A 26634-nucleotide genomic window follows, 5' to 3' on the forward strand; every position below is an offset into this window, starting at 1 on the left:
TGACTCGGAGCCTTCTGCAAGAAGGCCAGACAACAACAGCCAAATCAACAGAGACAACTGCTTTTGTTGTCTTTAGTGCAGGGGTCTCCAAACTTTACTGTAATACGACCTACTTGTGTTCAATGAAAAACTTCTAATATTAGTCTTGTCATCGTACTTATATCAGGCAAGATTGGCAGTAGTCACCTTAGTTCGTCAGGCAGGATTGCCAGCAGTAACGCATCACTTTGGAATTTTTCCATATGGGTAATTCATAACAGCGGCAACTGCAATGCCCCTTGCACAAAGATAATACTATTAGCAATAAGTTCCTAACGGTGCATGCATTTTCCTGACGCTGCATGTCTTTAGCACTCGAAAGTCAGCTTTAAATATATTTTGGAATTCAATCTTTTTCTTTTCTTCTTTTTTTCACTAAACATCAGCATATGAGCTCTGAAAAAAGATACATTATTGGTTTGAATACGCACCGTTCAACTTTGGTAGACATATATTAATGCAACCAAGTATAATCTATTAATTTAGTTGGCTTGGCTGCACAGGAGAGCTACTAACAGGTAGTTGGAGAGCTTCCAGTAGCTCATGAGCTTCTCGTTGGAGAACCTTGTTAAGTGGACCCATACATCTGCCTTGAGAAGGCAAACTAAAAAAATGTTTATGTGTAAGGATGCCTATGTGTGCTTAGGTATATGAGCATGCATGAGTGTGCGTGTGCTAATGGTATTCACTTATACCAAAATGCTGGTTGTTGCATACTGGTAAGAATTTTTGGCATATCGAGGGCCTATAAAGATGTGATTGTGCCCAGTCATGACAAACTGCTACATCTTCCATATTGCTGGTCTTTCTTGGCATACTGTGGACATCCCTGCTGTGATTGTGACCACCTGTAGTATTGCTGACCATGCAATAATCATGGTACTGCTTTGTACATGTTGGACACCTATGTTATGATGGTGCCCTCACTTTATAGTGATGGCCCTCGCATAATGATGGTAAGGCTTGCCATTGGATGAACATTCAGGGGCATGGGATGTGATGTACATCTGGGCATCCAAGTATTGGAGTGATGCATAAGCATGTAAGCAAAAATTCACATCTGCATGTGGCAGTCATAAATGTCTCTCTTAAAATAATAAATTGATGTATGCACACCGAATATGTACTTATTGAAAATGAAAAGATAATGTATGAGGGCATTGAGACTATTTTTTCAAAACCTTCATAACAAATTGTGCACATTTTTATAAATTGAACAGATAATGTTATATATGAAGATGATGATAAATCTTTATTGTGGCCTAAAAAAACATAAAAGAACATAAATAAAATATAATTTCATAAAAACACTGTCCACACAAACTCTATATAATAGTTTAAGACAATCATCTCAAATTTATTTAACTCCATAATCCAATACAATCTGTTCAAGATTAAAAAAAGGACTAAAACCTCCTTAAAATGATATCTAGCCACAATACATAAAAGTCTATTATGCCAGCCATTTCCTCAAGCACCAAATCCTGAAAAAGTATCTAGACACAGCATAAACAATGTGCTGATGAGTGTCTGTCTTCAGAATTCTAAGTGTTTCAATACAGTGTAATATACCTAGATTTCAACATACTAGGACAATCCATTTTGATCTAAATTTCTTGTAAACTGGACAAATAAAAAGCACATGGGCCTCTGTTTCCTCTGCTAGGCCACAAGACAGACATATCTTATCCAGTATGTGGCCCCCATTACTCCAGCTAGTGGTAAAAGTAAGCAGAGGGAGGGAGCCATGCCTAAAGTGTATATAAAAGTGCCTGGCTAGAGCCGGTTAGACTTCATCCACAAAGCATTCTAATCAATAACAATCCTTGAAGCCTAGGAATCTTAAAGTTAGGATACCTTGAATTCATTAAAAATTATGACAGTTTATAATCCCTGTAACATTTAGTAAGGTCCATTTTAACAAAGGTCTTGCAAGCCTCAACATGATTATTCACAGGTTGAACTTGCCCATACTCTTTAAAGTTTCCTTAGCATAACATAACCATGGCAATCTACCTGCCCCCAATGTCCCAAGTGCCTCCTCTAAAGCCAGCCTATAGCCAATCAATTCAGGGTAGCCCAGATTCTTCTCCAAAAGAGAAGGGGCCTCAAGCCATTGTCCTTGGAGATGGGCCTTATACCCAGGTTGAGTCTAGGAGGGATCACAGTGGTACTAGATGGAAGATTTAACAGCTGCCTTATAAAACTATTCTCTATTTGCATGAACACAGTTTATGTCTTGTGGCCTCATAACTCTGCCCCATACATGGCCACCCTTAATGCTTGTAACTTATAAATGTTAGCAGTAGGGCTGATTGGCTTGATAAAGGAACCCCTATACACCTTGGAAAGCCCACCAGTATGGTGGGCCAGTCTCAGTCTCTGCTTGGTCATGTGAGACAACCAGTCCATATGTTCACTAAGCATGACTTCCAACTAATTAAAGATTAAGACCCTCCCTAGTGGGGTCTCATTTAAGTTTGGATTGGGATGAGTAGAGTTGTAGGAGTTAAAAATGATATATTTATATTTACTTGCATTTATTTCTAAACCCCTCTCCATACAAAAGAAACCGTCCAAGACCCTTTGGATGACAATAGGAGACTTTAAAAGAAGAAGGGTATCGTCAGCAAACATCAGCACTGGCACCTTACCTGACACCAACCTAAGGGAATCATTATTTATGTTTTTCAGCGTATCAACGAGGCCATGGATACATAAGGTGAATAGTGTTGGTGCCAGTACACAGCCTTGTCTGATCTCCTTTCTAACTGGGAAAGGTTCAGAAAGTTCCCCAATTTACCAATATATACCTGCACAAAGTTCCCCTCATGGACGTTCGGAATGACATGGCACAGGTATGGTGGGACCCACATGTCTGCAAGCACCCTCCATAAAATATTTCTGGGGACTACATCAAACACAGAACGAAGATCAACGAAAATCAAGTAAAGTCTCCCACCCTCTAAATCCACTGACTTTTAGTATAGAAGCTGAAGTCTAAAGACCTGATCAATAGTAGAAGTACGAGGCAGGAAATCTGCTTGATAGGGGCTAAGGACTTTCTTTACTTCATCCAATCCTGGAGCCTTTCTAAAATCACCCTAGAGAACAATTTTTGCATCATGTCTATCAGGCTGTAATTAATGGGTAACAGAGGGGATCCTTTCTTATAAATGGGGATAATCTCTGCCCCAGCCCAGGAATGGGGAGTGGGCATCCCTCCATGATAGCACTGAAGACTCTCCATAGATTGGGCCCCAAACCAATGGTGCTGTGCTGTAAAGATCCCCTGGAATGTTATTAATACCCAGTGCCTTGCCAAGGGCAGTCTTACTAATGGCCCTGAGCACTTCTTCAAATGTGATTGCATGGTAATTCCTCCAACCCTGGCAAGAGGTTTCCCTGCTTGGGCTCTCTATAGAGATATATCTAACCATGTTATCTCCTTGCTCTTCCCCCTCACAATACAGGGATTGAAAGTGCTTATTAAACATACCAGCAGAAATATTACTCTCAAATACTGGACTTGGTGTTCCCTATTGCAACTATGCGCCAAAAATGCTTTATAATATTTGCTCTTAAGTGCACAATGCAAAGACTCCAATTTTTCTAGTTTTCACTCCTTTTTAGCTGAATTAATGGTACTTTCATATTCAACTCTGGCATTTCGAATCACAATACTGTCTTTTTAAAGCCATTAATAGGGCTCACTTGGCTACTCAACACAGTTTGCCAAACCAAAAAGGAATATTTTTCTTGTTGACCCTGGTTTGAGCCTCTACAAACAACAAATCCTTAATTGCGCCACCCAACACTTGATGTATCTCAGCCACTTTTACCATTTGACTGGAATGATTGTCTATACTAATAGCCTTGCTCAAATCTTCAATCAAATCACCTACTAGCCCATAGAGTACTTAAAGTGAATCAGGGGACTGTTCCAGTTCACTTCATTGAATCTTCTTCTATTGGATGCCAGACTGAGCCTTCCACCCAACTGATCTGGTTGTGTGTCAGTGTCTCTGGTAATTGGGAGCACTAACTCAAGATAAATAGCCTCCTGTCCTCAATACATAACATATCATTGTAGTTTGTCTCTAGAGGCTCAAATTGACAATTAAAATCACCACCACCACCTTATAGGGTTGCTTTGATAATGTGGATAGAAAGGTGGCTAAGTGTCCATCATACTAGACTCACGTCCCCCACTAACTGACCTAGAGTAAACATTGTCCAAATGGAGACCTATAATGAAGGGTAAAGTAAGATAAAGGCATAAAATATCTTCAGTGTGGGTCTCTACAGTGTTGACAGTGCAACCCAAGTGAGATGCAACCCATGTGGATAACGCCCCCCCCCCGCCAAGGGCCTACTCTCTGCTACCTGGCCGCGGTTTTACTGTAAACTGCATAACCTGATGTTGCGGTCCCTGTGTCAACCAAGTTTCTTTGACAAAACAGATGTCATACTGATCTACAAACAAACCCCAGTCAGTGCAGTCCAGTTTACCCTCAGGCCCGTGTCATTCCATGACAACTCATTAATAGAGTTAAATGTTTTTGTTGTTGTGCCCATAGAATCCACCACACCAACCAAGTCCCTAGATGGTCTCTACCAATGCAACCCCCTTGCCTCAGGATCTCTAGCACAAGGGTTACATTTGCCAGACCCTGACTTGGTCCCTACTTCTGTTTCACCCCTTCCATCTTAACTGAGATCTAGTTTATACTCTTGGCTTATAATTGGAGAATCATCAATAGGACTATTACACGAGGCCTGTCCAGGTACTAAGTCAAGGAGGGACATCATATGTACTCTAACATATTTATAAACGTCCTGACTGTGGGCCCTGCTCAGGGAAGTAATCCCTCTACAATTAATACATTTTTCCAGCTGCCAATTCCCCTCATCCACAGATTTTTCTATACTGCTTTCAAATAACCTTTTAACTTAATCGGACTTAGTGCATTTGAGTCAATCTACCTCACCCACTATGTCAAATTATTAGCTACATGTACCTTGTATTTCAGAACATTCCAGTCCTGATACTTTGGGAGGCTACACAAGGGGGCATTTTTAAACCTTTAGGAGCCAGGTGATTAGTTTTACCAAAAAATATAGGGGGTCATTCTGACCCCGGCGGTCATGGACCGCCGGGGCCAGGGTTGGCGGGAGCACCGCCAACAGGCTGGCGGTGCCCCGCAGGGCATTCTGACCGCGGCGGTTTGGCCGCGGTCAGAAGTGGAAAACCAGCGGTCTCCCGCCGGTTTTCCGCTGCCCAAAAGAATCCTCCATGGCGGCACAGCTCGCTGCACCGCCAAGGGGATTCTGACACCCCATACCGCCATCCTGTTCCCTGCCGGCTCTGCCGCCAGGAACAGGATGGCGGTATGGGGTGTAGTGGGGCCCCTGGGGGCCCCTGCAGTGCCCATGCCAATGGCATGGGCACTGCAGGGGCCCCCGTAAGAGGGCCCCACAAAGAATTTCAGTGTCTGCTCAGCAGACACTGAAATTGGCGACGGGTGCAACTGCACCCGTCGCACCTTCCCACTCCGCCGGCTCCATTCGGAGCCGTCGTCCTCGTGGGAAGGTTGTTTTCCACTGGGCTGGCGGGCGGCCTTTTGGCGGTCGCCCGCCAGCCCAGTGGAAAACCCAGAATCACCGCAGCGGTCTTATGACCGCGGTGCGGTATTCTGGAGGGGGGAACTCTGGCGGGTGGCCTCCGCCGCCCGCCAGAGTTAGAATCAGGGCCATAGGTTTATAGAAATACCCTAATGGCAGAATAGAAATAGAGAAGCCTGACTCCTGAAAGTTTGGCTCACAACAAAAGTTTTTAAATCAGCCACTGGTTCCTGAAATTGATGATGATGGAGTCACCAGACCAATCATTAGGGTCCTGTCCTATCCATCTCACTCTATAAGTCAAAAGGATGCTACTGACCAATGCAGGGAGAAAATTCCTGTTTCTTGTGACCCAATGCAAGTATTTCTTAGACAGATCCTCCTGAGTCTCCCGTTGGCCCACTTCCAGTTCTGGAACCCATGACAAAATCACAAAGTGGGGGCAGGACGCCAGTGGGAGACTTATAATAGGAGGTTTGGGGATATTATCAATAACTGCATCTATGGAAGCTCCCATTTGCCTTTGTACTTATTCGTCGTATCTATGTAAGACAGCCAAAGTCAACATGAATACCTTGTAACTTCCCTCCCCTATTTATGCTAGTGGTGCTGGCTTCTGGCTTCCCATTTCCATTGCCCCCTCTAGCCTCAAAGAGCCTTCGTGTATCGCAGGCCTGCACATATTTTCCAGTCTTGCCAGATGATCTGCCAATACAACTGATTCTACTTGGGTCCAGATATCCCTCATCAAGTCCTCAGCCCAACACGGCTGGTGTTCTTCCATAGTATTCCCCTTGTCGGCATTGAAGTCCATAAAAAAAAATCTGACACAGGGCCATCTCTGCCCCCTCTGGACATTTTACGGATACACAGGGTCTTACACTTTCTCTTGACCACCATATTGGGCTCTACGCTGGGGGCCTGTGTTATAGAATGATCATTAGCAAGGGTCAGCCTCAATCCATGAACTCCTGACTGAAGGGGTACCAAAATGGAACCTTTCTCCAAAGGATCTGGGCAACCGAGTACAGGAGCCTTAGTCCACAATAAGGAGCTAGAAGGTTCATAATTCAATGAAAGTCATCTTTCTGTTAATTCAGTTTCAGAGACCACTTCCCCAGTAGCCCTTTTAACATCATATTGGTCTATGTAGGTTTAAGGGGGGTTGTGGGGACTGGGGCCTCCTTGGGCATTTACGCTTCCCCATTACTTGAGCAATGCACACCCTTCAGCATGCAGCAATCTGAGAGTGAAGGGAAAACTCTGAAATGAGAATGTCAAATACCAATAATACCTGTGGCACCCTTGTGCAATTAAAAATCAACATTATACGAGTTACAGTGATGAAACTGTCCCAAGATCAGTAGTCACTCATCCTTTCAGCCCCCAAAAAGTGGGCAAAGGAGACATGGCCCAGGTCAGCCTCATCCAACTGTGGACAGGTGCAGATGGGCCAGCTCTTGACCTGGTCTTCACCCAGGCACATGCCAGGGTGCACCCCGTGCAGCAGGAGCTACTCTCTGCTCTAAATACAGCACCTCTGGGCACGTGATTGCATAGGACTGTCCTTGGCTGCAAGGGCTTCTGTAGCCTATAGTTTAGTCTGTCATGACCCTCCTCTGTCTCCTTCTGGTAACCCTCGAACAGCTACTCTCTGCTTTAAATACAGTGCCTCCAGGCATATGGGTGCATAGCGCTGTCTGTGGCTGCAAGGGCTTCTGGAAACTTTAGTCCAGTCTGTTGCAGTCCCCAGCTGTCTCCTTCTGGTAACCCCTTGCAGTGGGAGCTACTTTCTGCTTTAAATACAGCACCTCTGGGTGCATTGGTGCCTAGGGCTGTCTGTGGCTGCAAGGGCTTCTGGAGCCTCTAGTCCGGTCTATCATGCCCCCTGTTGTCTCATTCTGGTTCTATATTAATATGTGACCAAGGCAGAGTATCCGTTCGAAATGCATCATGGCGGAATGAGTTTAATTGCAGAATAAATCACCTTGGAGAATACAAGAGCCTGCGTCTGGTCATTTTGGAGAATAAATGGTGCACTGGATTTGTTAATGTTTACGCAGAGCTGTCTGGCTCTGCTTTAGCAGACCACCCCCAAGAGTCAAAGCAATAATCAGCTACATCAGCAGTATGGTGAGAATTGGAGGAGTGAAAGAAAGGAGCAGCCTGACCCCCCTGATGATATACCAAACATTGGTAGTGGGCACAGCAGAGAGCAGGAGGACCCGGCATGGCAGCTCAAGACTGCAGGTAAGTGAGTGAAGCCAGTATGTTGGGGTAGAAAAATCTCAAACCAGTGGTGCTTAAATTCAGTGGAAATGCAGAAGATGGTTCTAACATTGATAAACCTGATGTCTGCTGACTTACTGTGAGAAAGGTAGGCAGAAGGTGAGAGACTGTCTGAAGACGCTACAAGGGAAGAAAATTGAGATGTAATAGGTAAGACTATGTCAAAAGATAATGTCAGAAATAAGCTCAATTAACTGGGGAAGCTTAGGAGTAATGAGCAATAAAAATGGTGAGAGCATATGTCCATACAGAAATTCTTCAATGTGGGCCATATCCCAAGAGGGCTGAGAATATTGGATCAATGTTTAACATTCAGATCAAGGGGGCAGAATTACAAAACCGACAAACAAGGAGGAAAAGAAGACACAAGCGAAGGATTTCAAACAAGTGGAATAAAACTGAAACAAAGAAGGAGAAGTAAATGACTCCAGTAAATACGAACACTATTATCAACCTCTATGGGATAGTGTTAACCAAAGCAGAACAACAAATTCTATCATTGTTTCAGTCCTACTGCAGAGACGTACATTCAATTATAGCCAAACCAGAATTGACATTTACAAATTTATTTGAAAATTAAAGCCGTTAAAGTTTCATCAGCAAAAAGGCAAACAGGACTCCACCTAACATACAAAAAACAATATGGATCAAGAACACCTGAGAATCTTTGACATTCAATTGTTGACAGATTTAAAAGAACCTGAAAATGAAACCTTTGAAAGAACAGAACCTATTTTGGAACAAGATATTATTTGCATGAAGCAGCTTGATGTATTTGGAGTAGCGAATATCTCCTTCAAACCAACATACACATTTCACCCAGACACACCTAAAGACTCTATCAATTTCTTCAATGACTTAATTGTTAGTGAGATAAAAAAAAAGTGACATATCAATATGAAAAGAGGAGTTACAAAAAAGAATTACCAAAAGAGAAGTTATAGTTGTTTAATCAGAAAGTTGTGAGCAGAAAGTGACCTGGTCATTCAAAACTCGGACAAAGGAGGAAACATAGGCCCTTATTCCGACCCTGGCGGTTTCAAACCGCCAGGGTGGAGGGCAGAGGAAGCACCGCCAACAGGCTGGCGGTGCTTCCAGGGCCATTCTGACTGCGGCAGTAAAGCCGCGGTCAGAAAAGGGGAACCAGCGGTTTCCCGCCGGTTTACCCCTGGCCCAGGGAATCCTCCATGGGGATTCCGACCCCCTTCCCGCCATCCTGTTCCTGGTGGTTTTTACCGCCAGGAACAGGATGGCGGGAACGAGTGTCGTGGGGCCCCTGGGGGCCCCTGCACTGCCCATGCCACTGGCATGGGCAGTGCAGGGGCCCCCTAACAGGGCCCCATAAAGATTTTCAGTGTCTGCTTTGCAGACACTGAAAATCGCGACGGGTGCCACTGCACCCGTCGCACCCCTGCAAATCGGCCGGCTCCATTCGGAGCCGGCTTCCTCTTTGCAGGGGCTTTCCCGCTGGGCCGGCGGGCGATCTTTTGGAGATCGCCCGCCGGCCCATCGGGAAAGTTGTAATGACCCCCGCGGTCATTCGACCGCGGTGCGGTCTTTGGGCGGTTTCCGCCCGGCGGGCCGCACCCGCCGCCCGCCGGGGTCGGAATGACCCCCATAGTTTTGTGTCCCTTAGAAATGTAAACAGCAGAAGCCTACAAACAATTGAATAATGTTGAATACTACTCTAAAAGTGATTGTGGTACCATTAGCAAAGCCAGGACGCAATGTCACCTGGAATCTAGGATGGAGAAATAAAGGGCTATTGAATAAAGATAAATACCTTTTTCTCAGAATTTACCATCCAAACATACCAGTATTTTATTGGATATCAAAAGTGAATAAGGACTGGCAACAACTCCCAGGAAGGCTAATCAGACTGGCTAAGAGCAGCATTTTTAGAAAACCTCTAAATATACTGATTTTTTCCCTTCTGGAACATGTATGCAACTTACCATCATAAATCAAGAAGACAGGATATTTCTTGAAAAGAGAAGATATGGCATGATTATGTTATGATGACGCATAATATAACATCACTTTAGACAAGTATAGACCATGCTGGAGGTTTACTTGCAATTCTGAATTTCCTGAGGGGTAGGCCATTGAAGCTATGCAAACACACTCAAATGCTGTTACTCATGATCAAGTGGTGCACAGAGAATTTCTTTTTTTTGTTTAACAGAGAAGTATTTCACCAAATAACGGGCATAGCGATGTGCACCTGCTTTACCCCCGTTATGCATTTCTGCTCATGGGCTGGTAGGAGGAACAGGTGCTTCTCAATGATCTGAGTGCTACATTAGGTGAGCATGTGATTTCTTGGCTGCAATTTATAGATGATCTGTTTGTTATCTGGAAGGTGTCATTAGAGAGTGAAAAGAGTTTGTGGATGCAATTAATATCAATGAACTATATTTATATTGCACTGGTACAGTCATTAAGACACAAGTTCATTTTTTGGATCTGCTGGTATACATTAGCAATAGTAAGATTGAATCCATGCTGTATAGAAAGGAGTCAGCTGAAAATATGACCTTACAGACAAGGAGCGATCCCCCTGCACATTTGAAAGCCTGTATCCCTTATGGGGAATTTCTGAGAATGAGGTGGAATTGTATAACCAGTGAGGGCTTAATTGTATGCCAACAAGAATCAACTGTGAGAGTTAAGGAAAGGGGATATTCGAGTGACATTCTAGAGAAAGCAATAACGACTGCCAACCAGAAAAGCAAGGAGTACCTACTATTTTTGAAGCAATCCACTAAAACAGTGTAGGAGAAATCTGGCCATAACATAAGACAAATAACTACATATAGTAAACAAGATCAGGTTCTTAGGAGTATTGTCTGTAAACACTGGCATCTAGTTAGAGTGGATTCAGTGATAGGGTCATTGATTCCAAAACTGCCATTGGTAACATATAGGAGAACATCCTAGATGTGAAATGCTCTAAACAAGAGAAGCCCTGAAAAGTAGGACAAAAAGACAATGTTACAACAAGCTACAGGCTTCCACAAATGTAGTAAGTGCAAAACACACAGTATTGGAATTAATTCAGATGCATAGGTAACCCCCCCTTTCATTACGGACCTCTCAAAATATCTGGTTCATTCAATTGTAAGACCGAAATTTATTTTTTGTGCTGACCTGTGAATATAAGCTCAAGTTTATAGGTACCACAATCCATCAAGAGTCCAATATAATCTTGCAGCAGATAAGGGTAAAAGAAAAAATTTCTCCTATCTGGTAGCGAGGCATTTTGATGAATATCATAATAATGACCCCAAACATCTAAAGTATTTTGTCACAGGTGTGGCTGGGTAACAATACAGATGTGGTAACCACAAGAGAGACCTGAGACAGCTTGAGACCAGGTTTATTATTATTCTTGATACAAAGCTCCCTAATGGCCTCAATGAGGAGGAATTAGTAGCTGCCAAAGCCCACTTACTCTGAAAGTTTATGGTTTAATTTATTAGGTAAAGATAGTTTAGGTATTTGTTTTCATGAATACAGCTCAGAAGAAATTCCATTTCAGTATAGAACATGTTCAAATTAAATATTTTGCTCTTGTGCTGCATTTAACATTGGACTTGAAGTTACTCAGGTATCTATAATCATAAGATACAGCTTTTAAGGTGCACAAATAATAATGTATGTGTATGATGCAGTCTATGTGGTACCTTGTTTTAAGCACATTCTATGCATGAATTCTAATCAGAAACAATCAGACTTTTTAAACATTATTTTTCATGTTTTTCTTTATCTCAGACCTGTAATAAATTCAGTTTAGGATGTTGTTGATTGTAGTATGTTTACAGTGTTTATTTATCACAGCAGTACTTTAAAAAAAGGGAAGAGTAATGGCACTGCATGTATGTGAACAGGGCAGAGGATTCGCTGAAACATGTCATGCTGGAACAATTTGCTTGCACCACAAATCACCTTGGAAAATGTTAGAGTCTGCACCGCATCGTTTATATGTGTGTGTAGCCTTTAGTTTTTTAGTGATTTGTTTAGTGAAAAATATATATGTAATATATATGAAACTTTTAGTTTTTTTATATATATATATATATATATATATATATATATATATATATATATATATATATATATATATATATATATATACTGAAATAAAGAAAGGTTAAAGTGGAGTTTTACAGGAAAATGGTTTTAACTTACTTTAAAAAATCTTCAGAATTCACAGAAAAAGCACTACAATTTAATAACCATTATCCAGGGAAATTCCCCAGTTATGCGTAAGTGACATAAGTACAACTTAGATAGATTTCAGTTGTCATCAGTGATGAAATATGTGAGGTTGTAAGCAGTGCTTCACACAGTGCAAGTTTTACTTTTGTCAGGTATGTATAACTGTCAAATTTCCCTCGGTTCTAAGGTTGCATCAAAGGCGAGGTGAAGGGGCCACAGACCCCCTACTTCTAGTGTTCTTTCTTTTTCTATGTTTTAACATTTGTATGGGTCCTGCAGGACAGGAGTATGTGGGGCCACACTGACTCCTGCAGGAGTTCTGTTGGACCACAGTGAACCTGAAGTATTGTTTTTTTTTTTTGACCACAGGGGGCTTGACCTGGGCCCCCCACAAGGGGTAGTGGGTCAGAATATCCCTACCCCGGCCCCCGATGTGTTTCTTTTAATGTTTTTTAGGACTCTGTGACTGACTGCCTGAGTCCTAAAATGGCCACCACAACCCTTTTCTTCATGTTGATTCTGACAACCACAAAACACGGCCCAGCAGGTATTTTGCAGGACCAGCCAATCAGATTGCGAGTTTTGACTTTTTTCCCGCAGGAGCCCCTGAATGTTTTACAAACAGATGGAAACATGTCAAATGCACGTTTAACTACAAGCATTTTTCCATTTCAATGATGGATTAAGCTAACAGTAGTCCATCTATTGTTTTCATTTTCATTTGCTCTAAAGCACTTTAACAATGGTGACTTGCTGTGTTCATGTTTCTAGTGAGCAAGGTTTGAGAGAGGTGAAATGCCCACAATAAACACCTTGCACTGGAGAGTGTGCCCCCAGACTCATATTGTTTGGGGTGTTGTGATATATATATATATATATATATATATATATCATAATAATGATAATAACTGAAAAAACAAAGGTTACAGGGACATTATAGTTAGACTCACATTTTAAACATACAAAACCAAAGAAAGTCAGCGGTTAGTTATTTCAAGTAACTATAACTCATGCCCTAAGGTAACTTTAACTCGCACACCGCCATGCACAGTTTTCTCCTCAATAATTTGACTTCTATGTTTTTTTATTCCATTTCCTAACTATAACATCTGTGTAATCTTTGGTATTTTCAGTGAATTTCTATATGGTTTTAATGTAAAGTAATTTTAATTACTATTCGTTAATCCAGCCACCACCCTGGATGGCCTTCAGCCATGTGCAGTGGGGGTTGTCTGCAGGGACTGGTCTGTGGCCAGGCCTTGCAACCAACCCCCTATAACCACCCAACCCGGCACCATGCACAGACTTTGGCTGTGCATGGAGGGAAGAGGCCACCGGGCCTGGTCTTTGGCCAGGCCTTGCGGCCACCCCGCATGACCACCCACCCCCCTCCACTTACAATGAGAAATGTTCTGAGAAATCAAAAAAAATCTATTTGAAAAGTAAAAAGAGAGACATCACCTTTCTGTATGTACCTTACTTTGAAGCTGAGAAGAATTTAAAGGTGAGAAATGACAACTAAAACACCTAGACTGGAACCCTCAACCTTTTGTGCAAGGGTCTGAGACCTTAATCACTAGGCCACTGGTTATAACTTGCTTTGTAGTGTCCAGACATCTCTATGACACTCAAACTAATGATGCTCATGGTAAAAAATATGTAAATGTTCCATCACAAGGAATGTTTATCCCCTTGGGTGCCGTAATGGTTACGCCGTCGGCAGCACCGCTCGGGTGCCGAGGACATAACCGTTACGTCCTGCACCCAGCCCATGGGGGGAGTGCTAGCGATCCCCCTGTGGGCCTCCCACCCCCCTCCCCTGGGCAGGGATGGAAGGGTAATTGCTCCTGATGGGGGGGGTGGGGGGGCGGCAGAGAGGCATCAAAGGAAAGGAAAGTTCTTTCCTTTCCTTTGATGTCTGTCTGAGCATTTTTGCAGCCCGATCGTATAGCGATTGGGCTGCAGAAATGCCCACTAGCTACCAGGGATTTTGTTACGTCACATGTAAACGATGAAGGGGAGTGACCCCTTGAGCAAGGGTCGCTCCCCTGGGGGCATTTTTACATTAGGCATTTTCTGCTCCATACATTTTTCCCACATTTTTGTGATGGAACCTTCTGGAATCTGCAGAACTCCACAAATTTCCTACCACCCAGCATTATCACATCTATACCAATAAAAATTCTGCCCCACTTGTCAGCCTAAAAACATTTTTTTTTCAAACTGCCCTTTTGAACCAGCTTTGGTTCCCTCTCAATTCTGCCATGTTTATTGCTCTTCCCTGTCACAGGCACTTAGCCCACCTACAGAAATGAGGTATAATTTTTATCCGGAGACTAAGGGGAATGTTGGGTGGTAGGAAATTTGTGCTGGTGTGGTGATCCCACACAGAAATGTGGGACAATTTGATTTTTCAGCTACATTTGAGTTTGCTGAGGATTCGGGTGTCTAGTTTTCAGAAATGTCTGGGTTTGGCAGGTTTCCCTAGATGAATGCTGAACCCAGGACCAAAAACGTAGGTGCCCCCTGCAAAAACAGATAGTTTTGTATTTGATAATTTTGATGTGTCTACGTAGTGTTTTGGGGCATTTCTTGTTGCGGGCACTAGGCCTACTCACACAAGTGAGGTACCATTTTTATTTGGGAGATGTGGGGGAACGCTGGGTAGAAGTGAGTTTGTGGCTCCCCTCAGATTCCAGAAATTTGCAGCGCTGAAATGTGAGAAAAAGTGTTTTTATGCCGATTTCTGAGGTTTGTTAAGGATTCTGGATCACAGACCCCGGTGCGAGCGCCAGAAGTTACCCCATCTTGGATTCCCCTAGGTATCTAGTTTTCAGAAATGTCCAGGTTTGCTAGGTTTTCCTAGGTGCTGGATGAGCTATAGACCAAAATCCACAGCTAGGCACTTTGCAAAAAACAGGTCCGTTTTCTTTGGAAAAATGTGATGTGTCCATTTTGTGTTTTGGGGCATTTCCTGTCGCGGGCACTAGGCCTACCCACACAAGTGAGGTAATATTTTTATCAGGAGACTTGGGGGAATGCTGGGTGGAAGGAAATTTGTGGCTCCTCTCTCAGATTCCAGAGCTTTCTATCATCGAAATGTGAGGAAAAAGTGTTTTTTGGCCAAATTTTGAGGTGTGCAAAGGATTCTGGGTAACAGAAACTGGTGAGAGCGCCACAAGTCACCCCCATCCTGGGTTCCCCGAGGTGTCTAGTTTTTAAAAATGCACAGGTTAGGTAGGTTTTCCCAGGTATCGGCTGAGCTAGAAGCCAAAATCCACAGCTAGGCACTTTCCAAAAAACACATCAGTTGTAAACGTAAAAATGTGATGTGTCCATGCTGCGTTTTGGAGCATTTCCTGTTGCGGGCACTAGGCCTATGAACACAAGTGAGGTAGCACTTTTATTTGAAGACTTGGGGGAATGCTGGGTGGAAGGAAATTTGTGGCTCCTCTCAGATTCCAGAACTTTCTGTTGTACTGTATTGTATTGTAAATCATTTGTAAAGCGCATTCCGCCCGTAGAATCGAAGCGCTGATAAATACCAGTGAGTCGTAAAAATACAAAGACAGAAAGTGGTCAGACACCAAGTCCATTCCAGAAAACCCCATCCTAATGGGAGAACAGCCAAGTTTTCAGTTTCTTTCTAAAACCAAAATATGTCTCTGTCTACCTGAGGGCGAGAGGGAGGGAGTTCCAGAGTCTGGCTGCCCCCACTGAAAAAGCTTTGTCCCCCTCCCACCTAACCCTGTGAAAGCGGGGTACCGAAATAAGCTGTCTAAATGAAGATCTGAGCATCCGACCCGGCTGGTTGGTTGTAGAACTGATCTAGGATAATAGCAACCCTCTTGGTGTTGGGCCTTATAAGTTAAACAGAGAGACTTAAACTTAATCCGTTTTTCCTCCGGAAGCCAGTGGAGTTGTTTGAGGCAGCTGCTAGCAGATGCAGAGCACGGTCGGTCTAAAATCAAACGGGCTGCCACATTCTGGATAAGTTGTAGTTTGTGGAGTGTGGATTTACTAATATTCAACATTAAGGCATTACAGTAGTCCAATCTAGACATTACCAGTGCCAGAGCCACCACAAATTTTCAGGTTTTCCTGAAGAAAGGGGAAGATTTTCTTAAGGGTTCTTAATGCCCAGTAGCAGCCTTTAACCGTCTGGGTAACTTGTTGCTCAAATGAGAGGGAACTGTCAAATACAATTCCCATATTTCTAGCCGAGGAGCGCGGAACAGGGCACTCACTACAAGACTCCGGCCACCAGCAGGGACTCCATAACTTACTGTCTAATCCCCCCAAAATTATTTCAGTCTCTTCCCTATTAAGTTTGAGTCAATTACTGCTCATCCAGCTGCTGAAATGTGAGAAAAAAGTGTTTTTTGTCACTTTTTGATGTTTTCAAAGGATTCTGGGTAACAGAACCTGGTGAGTGATCCACAAGTCACCCCATGCTGGATTCCCCTAGGTGTCTAGTTTTGAAAAATGCACAGGTTTGGTAGGTTTGCATAGGTGCCGGTTGAGCTAGAGGCCAAAATCCACAGCTAAGCACTTTGCAAAAAACAGGTTTGTTTTCTTTGGGAATGTCCATGTTGTGTTTTGAGGCATTTCCTGTTTCAGGCACTAGGCCTACCCACACAAGTGAGGTACTATTTTTATCGGGAGACTTTGGGGAATGCTGGGTGGAAGGAAATTTGTGGCTTCTCTCGGATTCCAGAACTTTCTGTCACCGAAATGTGAGGAAAGGGTGTTTTTTTGCAGAATTTTGAGTTTTGCAAAGGATTCTGGTTAACAGAACCTGGTGAGAGCCCCACTTCATCCTGGATTCCCCTACGTGTCTAGTTTTGATGAATGCACAGGTTTGGTAGGTTTCCCTAGGTGCAGGCTGAGCTAGAGGCCAAAATCCACAGCTAGGCACTTACCAAAAAACACGTCAGATTTCAATGTAAAAATGTGATGTGTCCATGTTCCGTTTCTTGTTGCGGGCATTAGGCCTACCCACACAAGTGAGGTACCATTTTTAATGGGAGACGAGGGGGGACACAGAATAGAAGAACAAGTGTTATTGCCCCTTGTCTTTCTCTACATTTTTCCTTCCAAATGTAAGACAGTGTGTAAAAAAGACTTCTATTTGAGAAATGCCCTGTAACTCACATGCTAGTATGGTGACCCCGGAATTCAGAGATGTGCAAATAACCACTACGTCTCAACACCTTGTCTTGTGCCCATTTTGGAAATACAAAAGTTTCCTTGATACCTATTTTTCACTCTTTATATTTCACCAAATGAATTGTTGCACATCCGGTATACAATGAAAACCAATTGCAAGGTGCAGCTCATTTATTGGCTCTGAGTACCTAGGGTTCTTGATGAACCTACTAGCCCTATACATCCTCACAACCAGAATAGTGCAGCAGACATAAGGGAATATTGCTTTTAAAAATCTGCCATAGCTGGAAAAGGTTATGGTAGAAAATGTGGACAGAAATACCTCTTTTGTACCTCAATTTCAATATTAGTTTCATTTTAGCTGTTACTTTCTGTAGGAAAACCTTGAAGGATCTACACAAATGGCCCTTGCTGAATTCAGTATTTTGTCTACTTTTCGAAAATCTTTAGCTGTCTGGGATCCAGCATTGGTGTTCCACCCATTTCTGACACTAACTGGAAGGAGGCTGAAAGTGCGAAAAAAATGTAAAAATGAGGTATGTCCCAGTAAAATGCCAAATTTGTGTAAAAAAAATTTGGTTTTCTGATTCAAGTCCGCCTGTTCCTAAAAGCTGGGATGATGGTTATTTTATCACCACAAAACTATTTGTTGATGCCATTTTCAGGGAAAAAACCACAAGCTTTCTTCTGCATCCCTTCTTCCCCATTTTTTTTTTAAAAACGAAATTGTAGCTGTATTTTGCCTAATTTCTTGGTCTCTTCCAGGTGAACCCACAAACTTTGGGTACCTCTAGAATCCCTAGGATGTTAAAAAAAAAGGACACAAATTTTTCTTGGGTAGCTTCTGTGGACAAAAAGTTATGAGGGTCTAAGCGCAAACTGCCCCAAATAGCCAAAAAAAGGCCTGGCACCTGAGGGGGAAAAGGCCTTGCACCGAAGGGGTTAACATTCAAAACACAAGTAGTAGTAGTAGTAGTACAAACTTTATTCGACTTTCAACAAGTCATAAAAGTATCAAATATTTAACATTTCAATATACAATAAATACAATAAATAAACTAAAATATAAATGATTTACAATGATAAAAAGATGCGTACATGAAAAATATTTAAAATTTCTTTAAGAAAAATGTCCTAGATACGAACCGTTGGGTAAACTAGATAAAATTACATTGCTACCCCCATGCGCTTTCTTGTATTTAATACGGAGCATAAAAAGTTGGCCAAGGTTCCACACATCTCAGTAGAGGATAGCACCTGGAGGCTGGCATACGCAGTACGACACTGGGGCAGATGAATTAACCTTAGAAGAGGGGCTACTAAGCGCTTTCTTTGCTTGGCATAGAATTTACAGAATAAAACCACATGAATTGTGGTTTGGGGTGCCTTTGCATCACATGGACAAGCCTTCAGGGTGGTGCTCCAATCATTCATAGTGGGAAAGGTCACTAAACGATGAAATATATCTAGCCTCAGTCTGGTAAGAACAAAACAGTGGCGGGGGTTTACCACATTCGTCAAATAAGGCTATATGGCTGCCGTCGACAAAATTATTTGATTGTAAATGACGGTGGGCTTTTTTGATTCAACCTCCCATTGTAAATCTTCTAAATATTTTAATGCCAGAGCACTCAGGTCCTTCCTAGAGATTTTTTCCAGCGAAGCTGGATTTGTGTAATAAGCTTTATTGCCCATGTTTTCAAAGAATGTCATAATGTATCTTAACCAGGGCACCCTTGTGGCGTATATAGACTCCATGCAGTCAGTCAAGATGGCCTTATTTAGTTCAGTATATTCCGAGGTCCAGACTTTGTGCCATAGCAATAAGGGTTGAATCTTTATCAAGTCTGTAATAAAGGAGAGCCCCAGTTCTGAGTGGATAATGTATGATGATGTACCATTTGGTACCATCAATAGATGTCTTATAAAATCATTTTCGACCCTCTGCACCAGGTTACAATTAGTATATCCCCAAATTCCAGACCCGTACAAGGCAGCTGCGGTGCACTTGGCTTTGTAAATTTTTAGCATATTTGGCGGGGTAATCCCCCCTATCCTTTTGGAAAAAAGCCTTAAAGCCATTGTTGTTTTAATAAGCTGGGCTTTTTTCATCTTCGCACAATTAGCCCAGGAGCCCTGTTTGTCGAACATTATGCCCAGGTAAGAGAAGGTTTGCGCAGTTTCTACTCTCCCATCCGCGGTAGTAATATTATAGGACTTGCCACGTTTCCCGCCACAGTTCATAATTAACGTTTTTGAGCGATTGACAGTGAGACCCAGTTGTGACATAAATGTGATGCAGGTAGTTAATAGTTTTTGTAGAGCTAACGGGATCCTGGCCATTAAAACTGCGTCGTCTGCATAGAGTACAACCGGGACAGCACGATTGCCTATTTGGGGTAGATCTTTGCAGTTACTAGCCAATACATTTTCTAGGTTATTTATGTACATTGAGAACAAGAACGGGGCAAGAACACAACCTTGGCGCGCACCTCTATATATGCCAAAAGGGCGAGTACATTCCCCCTTTAGGCCATACCTCACTCTTGCTCTGCACCCTGTGTACATTTCTCGTATGAACTGGATTATGGCTGGTTCTACCCCCATGCTGCTTAGGATATCCCATAGCTTGTCATGTAGTACACAGTCGAATGCTGATGATAGGTCAATGAAAGCCAGATGCAGGTTACCTTCTCTAATCCTTGTATACTTTCCAATAATAATACTTAGATTCAGGCTTTGTTCCACTGTCCTAATTCCTTTCCGGAATCCATATTGGACAGGAGATAAAGCACTCTTTTCTTCTGCCCATATTTGCAACCCGTTCAAGATAATTCTTCCCGCTAGTTTAGCTGTTGTGTCCAGCAAGGAGATTGGTCTGTGACAGGCTGGGTTAAGGCGGTCACCTTTTTTATATATTGGAATTATATTGCAGTCTCGCCAAGATGGTAGGGGACCTCGTATACAAATGGCCCTCAATGACTGCGTCAGTACAGGCCCCCATAGCTGGATATTGGCCTTGTATATATCAATCGGAACGCCATCAGGGCCCGGAGCGTTCCCTGGTTTACTTAGAGTTCTGGCTTCCTCTACCTCTTCAAGGCTAAATTGTGGGGTTATGAACAGGCGTGTACCTTCCTGGAGACCTTGATCGTATACAGAAAATGTGGGGTTCGCATCGCTAGCCCGCGAGTATATTTTAGAAAAGTGTGCAATCCAGTCTTCTTCGGAGATCGCTATTTCCATCCTGGGGGAGTCTCTGTCCCCAAACATAGGAGAGTTGATTGTTTTCCAGAAGAGGATATTATCTTTCGTTCGGCTAGCTGTGTGTAGAGTTTCCCACAGAGTTCTTTTTAATGTCAATTTCCTTCCCTTCGTTGCTGCTTTATATTCTTGTCTGCACTTACGTATCTCAGTTAAAGATCTTTTTGGGGCTCTTAGAGTCTTTTTCAATTTCCTATGTGCTTGTGAGCAGTTATAATCAAACCATCCAGTGGCCCTTTTTTCCCCGACTTACCACTTCTGATAATAAGGGCTTTCTTTATGGTTTGCATAATCAATGTAAAGGCACTTAGACATCGCCCTGGATCTGGATTCTCACTTAAACAGCCTGCAAAAGCATGCTTGCAGTCGCATAGTAACTGTTTCAGCAGAGACTCGGGATCAGTCTGTGACCATTTCAGGGTATATCCATTACACGGCATTAATTTGATGTCATCTATCAGAGTGGCCCTGTCATCTCTGTCTGCTGTAAGGGGGGTTATTAGGAGGTTCAGGCTCTGAGGATAATGGTCGCTAATTGCGATGTCATGCAGAGTATAATTCATAAGGTAGTGTGCAAAGTGGGTTGACATTAAAACATAATCAATCACGGTATTCGCACCCCTTCCATCATATGTTGGTATAAACTGTGTTTCAGCAGAGTATACTTCATTTACAAAGGATAAATTATGGGTTTGAGACAGTAAATTCAATGCATCTCCTTGGATGTTATGTACAAAGTGAAGACTTAAGCCAACACCTTCAGGGTCCCAGCCACATACCTTATCTGAGGTTTCTTTACAAGGATGGACATTAAAGTCTCCACCCCAGATCATAAAGGTCTCGCGATTGTTATTAGTACTTATTTTTTTTAAATAATTTCCCATCTCCATTAGGATATTAGGAAACTCTCCTGGGGCTACATTATTATAAAAGTTAATGATGACTAGGCGAGTCTTATGATCCAAGTTACCCTCTATCATTTGATAGTACAAGCTTGTAAATTTCAACTCTAGGTTTTGTAGACGTAACTTGTTAGAGATATATGTACATAGACCCCCTTTTGGTCTACCGTGCCTAGCCTCAGCAGCTGGTGAGTGAAATGTTTTGTAGCCGTTAATGTGGAGAAGACTTAGGGCCTGATTCTAACTTTGGAGGACGGTGTTAAACCGTCCCAAAAGTGGCGGATATACCACCTACCGTATTACGAGTCCATTATATCCTATGGAACTCGTAATACGGTAGGTGGTATATCCGCCACTTTTGGGACGGTTTAACACCGTCCTCCAAAGTTAGAATCAGGCCCTTAGTAGCCAAGTCTCTTGGAGGCATATGCATGAATATTCTTCTATAAAGTTCACCCAGGTCTCATTGCCTATCTTGTTGGTTAGACCTGCAATATTCCAAAACAGTAAAGCAATCTCCGCTTCTGTTTAGGAATGCCATACTGGTCCCTTGGAGTACAGGGAGATAGAATGTCGCCTGGTGGCTGGGATATGTTTCTGGGGGCACTGCTCTGAGTTAGATGGGGTTGGGACCTGTTTGTTATAGGATCTATTGTGTGGGATGTATGTTCTTTGTTTGAAACCCACCCTGATTTATGTTCTGTCTGGGCTAGTTCATCTGGGGGAACTGTATGATTCTTATTGAGTCAATCTATGTCTTCTAAAGCCGTAAGAGGGTGAAATCTGTTGCGCCCTATAGGAAGGTCTGGTGTATTTAGAACACAAGTAAATAATCAGACACACTGCCATGAGATACCAAGATTTGAACCTTCAACCTACTGAGTGGCAGTCTAAGAACTTTACCAGTAGGCCAAGGGTTACTCTGTTCTGTTGTGCATCAAAACATAACCATAACATTCCATCAAAACATTTTGCTACTTTGATGCTTTGAAGTCTTTGTATGGATAAACCATTGTAATAACAATGCCTCTCTCTCTTTTCCATTCCAAATATGGTATGGAAAAGAGAGACAGAAAGAGACAAAGTGACAGGACCACGGGGGAATCTCAAGGCCATGCGGTCCTAGCCGGTTCCCCGTGTCTTGTGGGAGTAGGCATTGCTCTCACAAGCAGGGAGCTGCTTTAAATTATCAGCTCCCTGCTTGCCAGAGAAAGGTTTTTATCTCTTTCCCTGTACACATATTTGTGTGCAGGGAAAGAGATGAAAATGCCCCTTTCAGAAAGCAAGAAAGTGTTTGAGTGCTCCCGCTTACTGAGAGCAGAGCCCGCTTTGCTTTTGATTGGCAGGAGCTGTCAGCTCTAGCCAAGAAAAAGCAAACTGCTACCTCCTGAGCGTGTGCACCTCGAGAGGTAGCAGGAATTGGCACTGGGGGTAGCAATCCCTTGGGGACCCGTGGACCAAGGCTAATGGTACCCTGCCCCTTTTCTTTTTTGAAGCCAAGTCCCATAATAGCTGCCAACACATCCTGGTTGAAGTGTTGCCAGTCTATCAGATCTCCGCAGAAGTTTGGCAGTATTTTTGAATTTGTCACAACCCTAGATATACAAATTTGGATTTCATTTAATATCTGCAAAAACTACTAAATGGATTTACACCAAATAACATAAAACACTCGTTCTGGACCAAGAACTACCTTCCTGCCATATTTGGTATAATTCCGTCCAGCAGATCGGGCTGTAGTCATGTCTAAAATCTCAATTAGAACTAAAATGGTAAATGGACTATTTTTGGCCCCCCTTTTTCTCGACCGACACTTGAAAGATCACCAAAACGTTTTCCAGGCACAACAAGATCCTAGGGAGCACTTTTTTTTTTAAAACTTCATGAAGATTTGTAAAATGGTGCCATAGACATAGGCAAGTCAAAATCACTTTTTCAATGGAAACTAGGTCCTAAGTAAAGCTACATACTGGCGACCACCAGTATTTTACCGGTGGTCTTTGCTGATTGATCAATCTAAGTGTTGTCACTGGACCAATGCAACTTCCAATGAAAAATAGGTAAATGGACAGCACCTGTGCTTTGGTATTTTTTTTATATTTGAACATTAGATCAAAGTAATGGCAGTGCTATTTATGTTGACATATCACGTGTTCTGCTTACTGCATATGGAGATGTTAAGTGAATGCGCTATACATGTGTGAAAAAACGTTGATTCTCAGCCGAAACACGTTACATTAACTGTGGCACCAGAATAAAGATGGTGTTTAAGATTGGATCCTGAGTCGTGTGAGAGTCTGTTTTTTATCTTATTGACAGGTTGTTGATGAGTGTAGTATTGACAAGTTGGCATCGGAATCCAACACCCCTCTCGTTCAGGAGCACCTCAGTAGCCAACACATATTTGAGGATGGTATCTACATACATACCGAGGATCCCCCCGAGCTGCAAATTGGCTAATACAGGCCTCCTGCTGGTGGTGCGTTGAAAGGCGCCCCCAGGCTGTGGGTTTGGTCCAGCCTTAATCAAATGCATTGTCGAGAGAGGCCAACAGTATGTTAGCTGCAAGGACAGGACCATTTGGACTTCCAGCACCTTCAGAAGATTTTCCAGTGGTGATGGTGAAAGCATGAAGGAGAGAGCTAACATTTGACTTGTGGGGGACATAGCACTGTAGGAGGAGCAATACCACTGTTTCATGCTCAAGTGTAATAAGTTATCTCTGAGAGAGTGGATTTTTTTGAAGGCTTGGATTGCCTTGGAACACTTCGCAGTTATAAACATTTCAATTAGGTCTCGGCATTTGGAAGTGAACAATGATTCAGGATGCCTCTAGGAGAGCTAATACTTCCATTTTATTGTATTTTGGATTGCTGTGGACGTGGCATGAGCTGCATCTGCAAACATTTCAGTATGGTAATGGCACTGGAAATAAAGGAGTAATAGAGTGCAGCAGGGGCTGGGTGTCCTGACGATGCTTATCAGTGACGTGAGTGAAAAATGTACTATTGAAAAAGATGCAGCGTTTTGAATGGCATTATATAATTTCTGCATACACTCTCCCATCCTTGTTTATTCAAAATCAATTCAAAATCAATTATTTTGGATGCAGTTGAGAAATATAAGTAATTGGCAGACACGTTTTGAGATTATCCAGGTATTTGTTCCATTGAAGTATTGGGAGCAGGAGTGTCCTAAATCAGCACGGGTTGGCAGTGAATGGCATAGACCCGGCACTGGTCGCAGATATTTTACTAGAGGTCTTTGCTGATTGATCGATCTAAGAGTTGTCACTGGACCAATGCACCATTCAATGAAAAATTGGTAAACGTACAGAACCTGTGCTTTGGTATTGTTTTTTATATTTGAACATTAGATCAACGTAATGACAGTGTTTTCTTTGTGTTCACCTATCACGTGTTCTGCTTACTGCATATATATAGATGTTAAGTGAATACGCTATACATGTGTGAAAAAGGATGATTCTCAGCAGAAACGTGTTGCATTAACTGTTGTACCAGAACAGAGATGGTGTTTAAGATTGGATCCTGAGTTGTGTCGGAGCCTGTTTTTTTATTCTATGAACAGGTTGTGGATGTGTGTGTGTATATATATATATATATATATATATATCAATAGAAAGCTTTATTCGATTTCATATTGATGATCACACAAACACAGTCCAATACAAGTTAAATATACATCAGAATACATACATCAATGCAAAAGAGAAAAGAAACATCGTCAATGAATTACCCCACAAACTACAGCACTCATGACGTCTTTGATGACGTCATTGATAATATCAATGTAATATTTCCAGTAACAATTTTGACAAAAAAACTGTGCATGGCAGGGGTGCGAGTTATAGTTACCTTAGGGCACGAGTTATAGTTACTTCAGATCACTCTAACTATAACTGGTGAATTTCTATGTTTTTGTATGTTTAAAATGTAAGCCTAACTATAATATCTCTGTTATGTTTGTTTTATTAGTGAAGATATATATATATATAGTCACACATCTATCTATCTATCTATCTATCTATCTATCTATCTATCTATCTATCTATCTATCTATCTATCTATCTATCTATCTACCTATCTATCTACCTATCTATCTATCTATCTATCTATCTATCTATCTATCTATCTATCTATCTTTCCATTTATCTACAAAAGTCCTTCAGGACTAAGTATAGCAGTAGTAAATGTGATAAGCTGGCATTCTTCCCATTGCAGCTAATGCATGTGATTACATCTTAAAGACTCATCTTACATCATTGCAGAAATCTAATGGGGAAGGCATGATAATATATTCAAGAAGTAAATCTGGAACATCAGAGCTACCCTTGATTTACTTAATCAAATCAGCTCTTCTATAGACATGCCAAGTTTTCTAGCTTAACAAATGCACAAAAGGACCTTAACAGAGTTCATAGACCTTAGCTGGAGAAATACATCTAAAGTGGCCTACACCAGTTGACTTTCCAATGCTTGTGTTTCTACTCAGATGGCCACCAGGTATGCCTGTCTGGTGACCATTGTTTAATAATTCTTCTTAAACAGATAGAAAAACCTTTAAAGATGGCTGCCACACATGTATGTGCATGTTCAGTGGGAAACTTGTAAATCTTTTCCTAAACCCAAAAAAATCTATTTCAAGAGGGCTACAACATGTGTGTGCACATAGAGCAGCAATCTTAGTATGGTTTAAAAAGCTTTACACCATTAACATAGAGGGATTGTGGGGGTAGGTAAAGTGGCCTTTGAGGATGACCTCATTTTTTAATAAATAGAGAGGGGTGGGACAGGATTGGTGGGACAGAAACAAAGAGGAAGACAAAATAAGCCTTCATGCATTGAAGTACAAGGTCTGAAGTCTGCAGAAGAAGGACCTATTTTTTCAATCAAATGAAGGTGAGACTGAAATATTCCTTATGGGAAGAAACACAAGAAAAAGGAGGAAGGCCATGGAATGTGATACACTGAAGTGTTATAGACAAGAACGTCATTGAATAATTAGCAAGGAGTGGAAATAAAGGGCCTAATTAGGTATATGGCGGATGGGAACACCCGTCTGCCAAACTCCTGACAGGGTGGCTGCTGCCATAGTGGCGACCACC

General features: G+C 42.2%; 1 protein-coding gene across 2 annotated transcripts in view; it reads right to left on the bottom strand.

Annotated features, from left to right (window-relative positions):
- Positions 1–26634, bottom strand: part of LOC138261691 (cathelicidin-1-like) — a 91963-nt gene that overhangs the window by 3443 nt on the left and 61886 nt on the right. The window lies entirely within an intron of this gene.

This window comes from Pleurodeles waltl, chromosome 10 (genome assembly GCF_031143425.1).
Source record: "Pleurodeles waltl isolate 20211129_DDA chromosome 10, aPleWal1.hap1.20221129, whole genome shotgun sequence".
NCBI lineage: Eukaryota > Metazoa > Chordata > Amphibia > Caudata > Salamandridae > Pleurodeles > Pleurodeles waltl.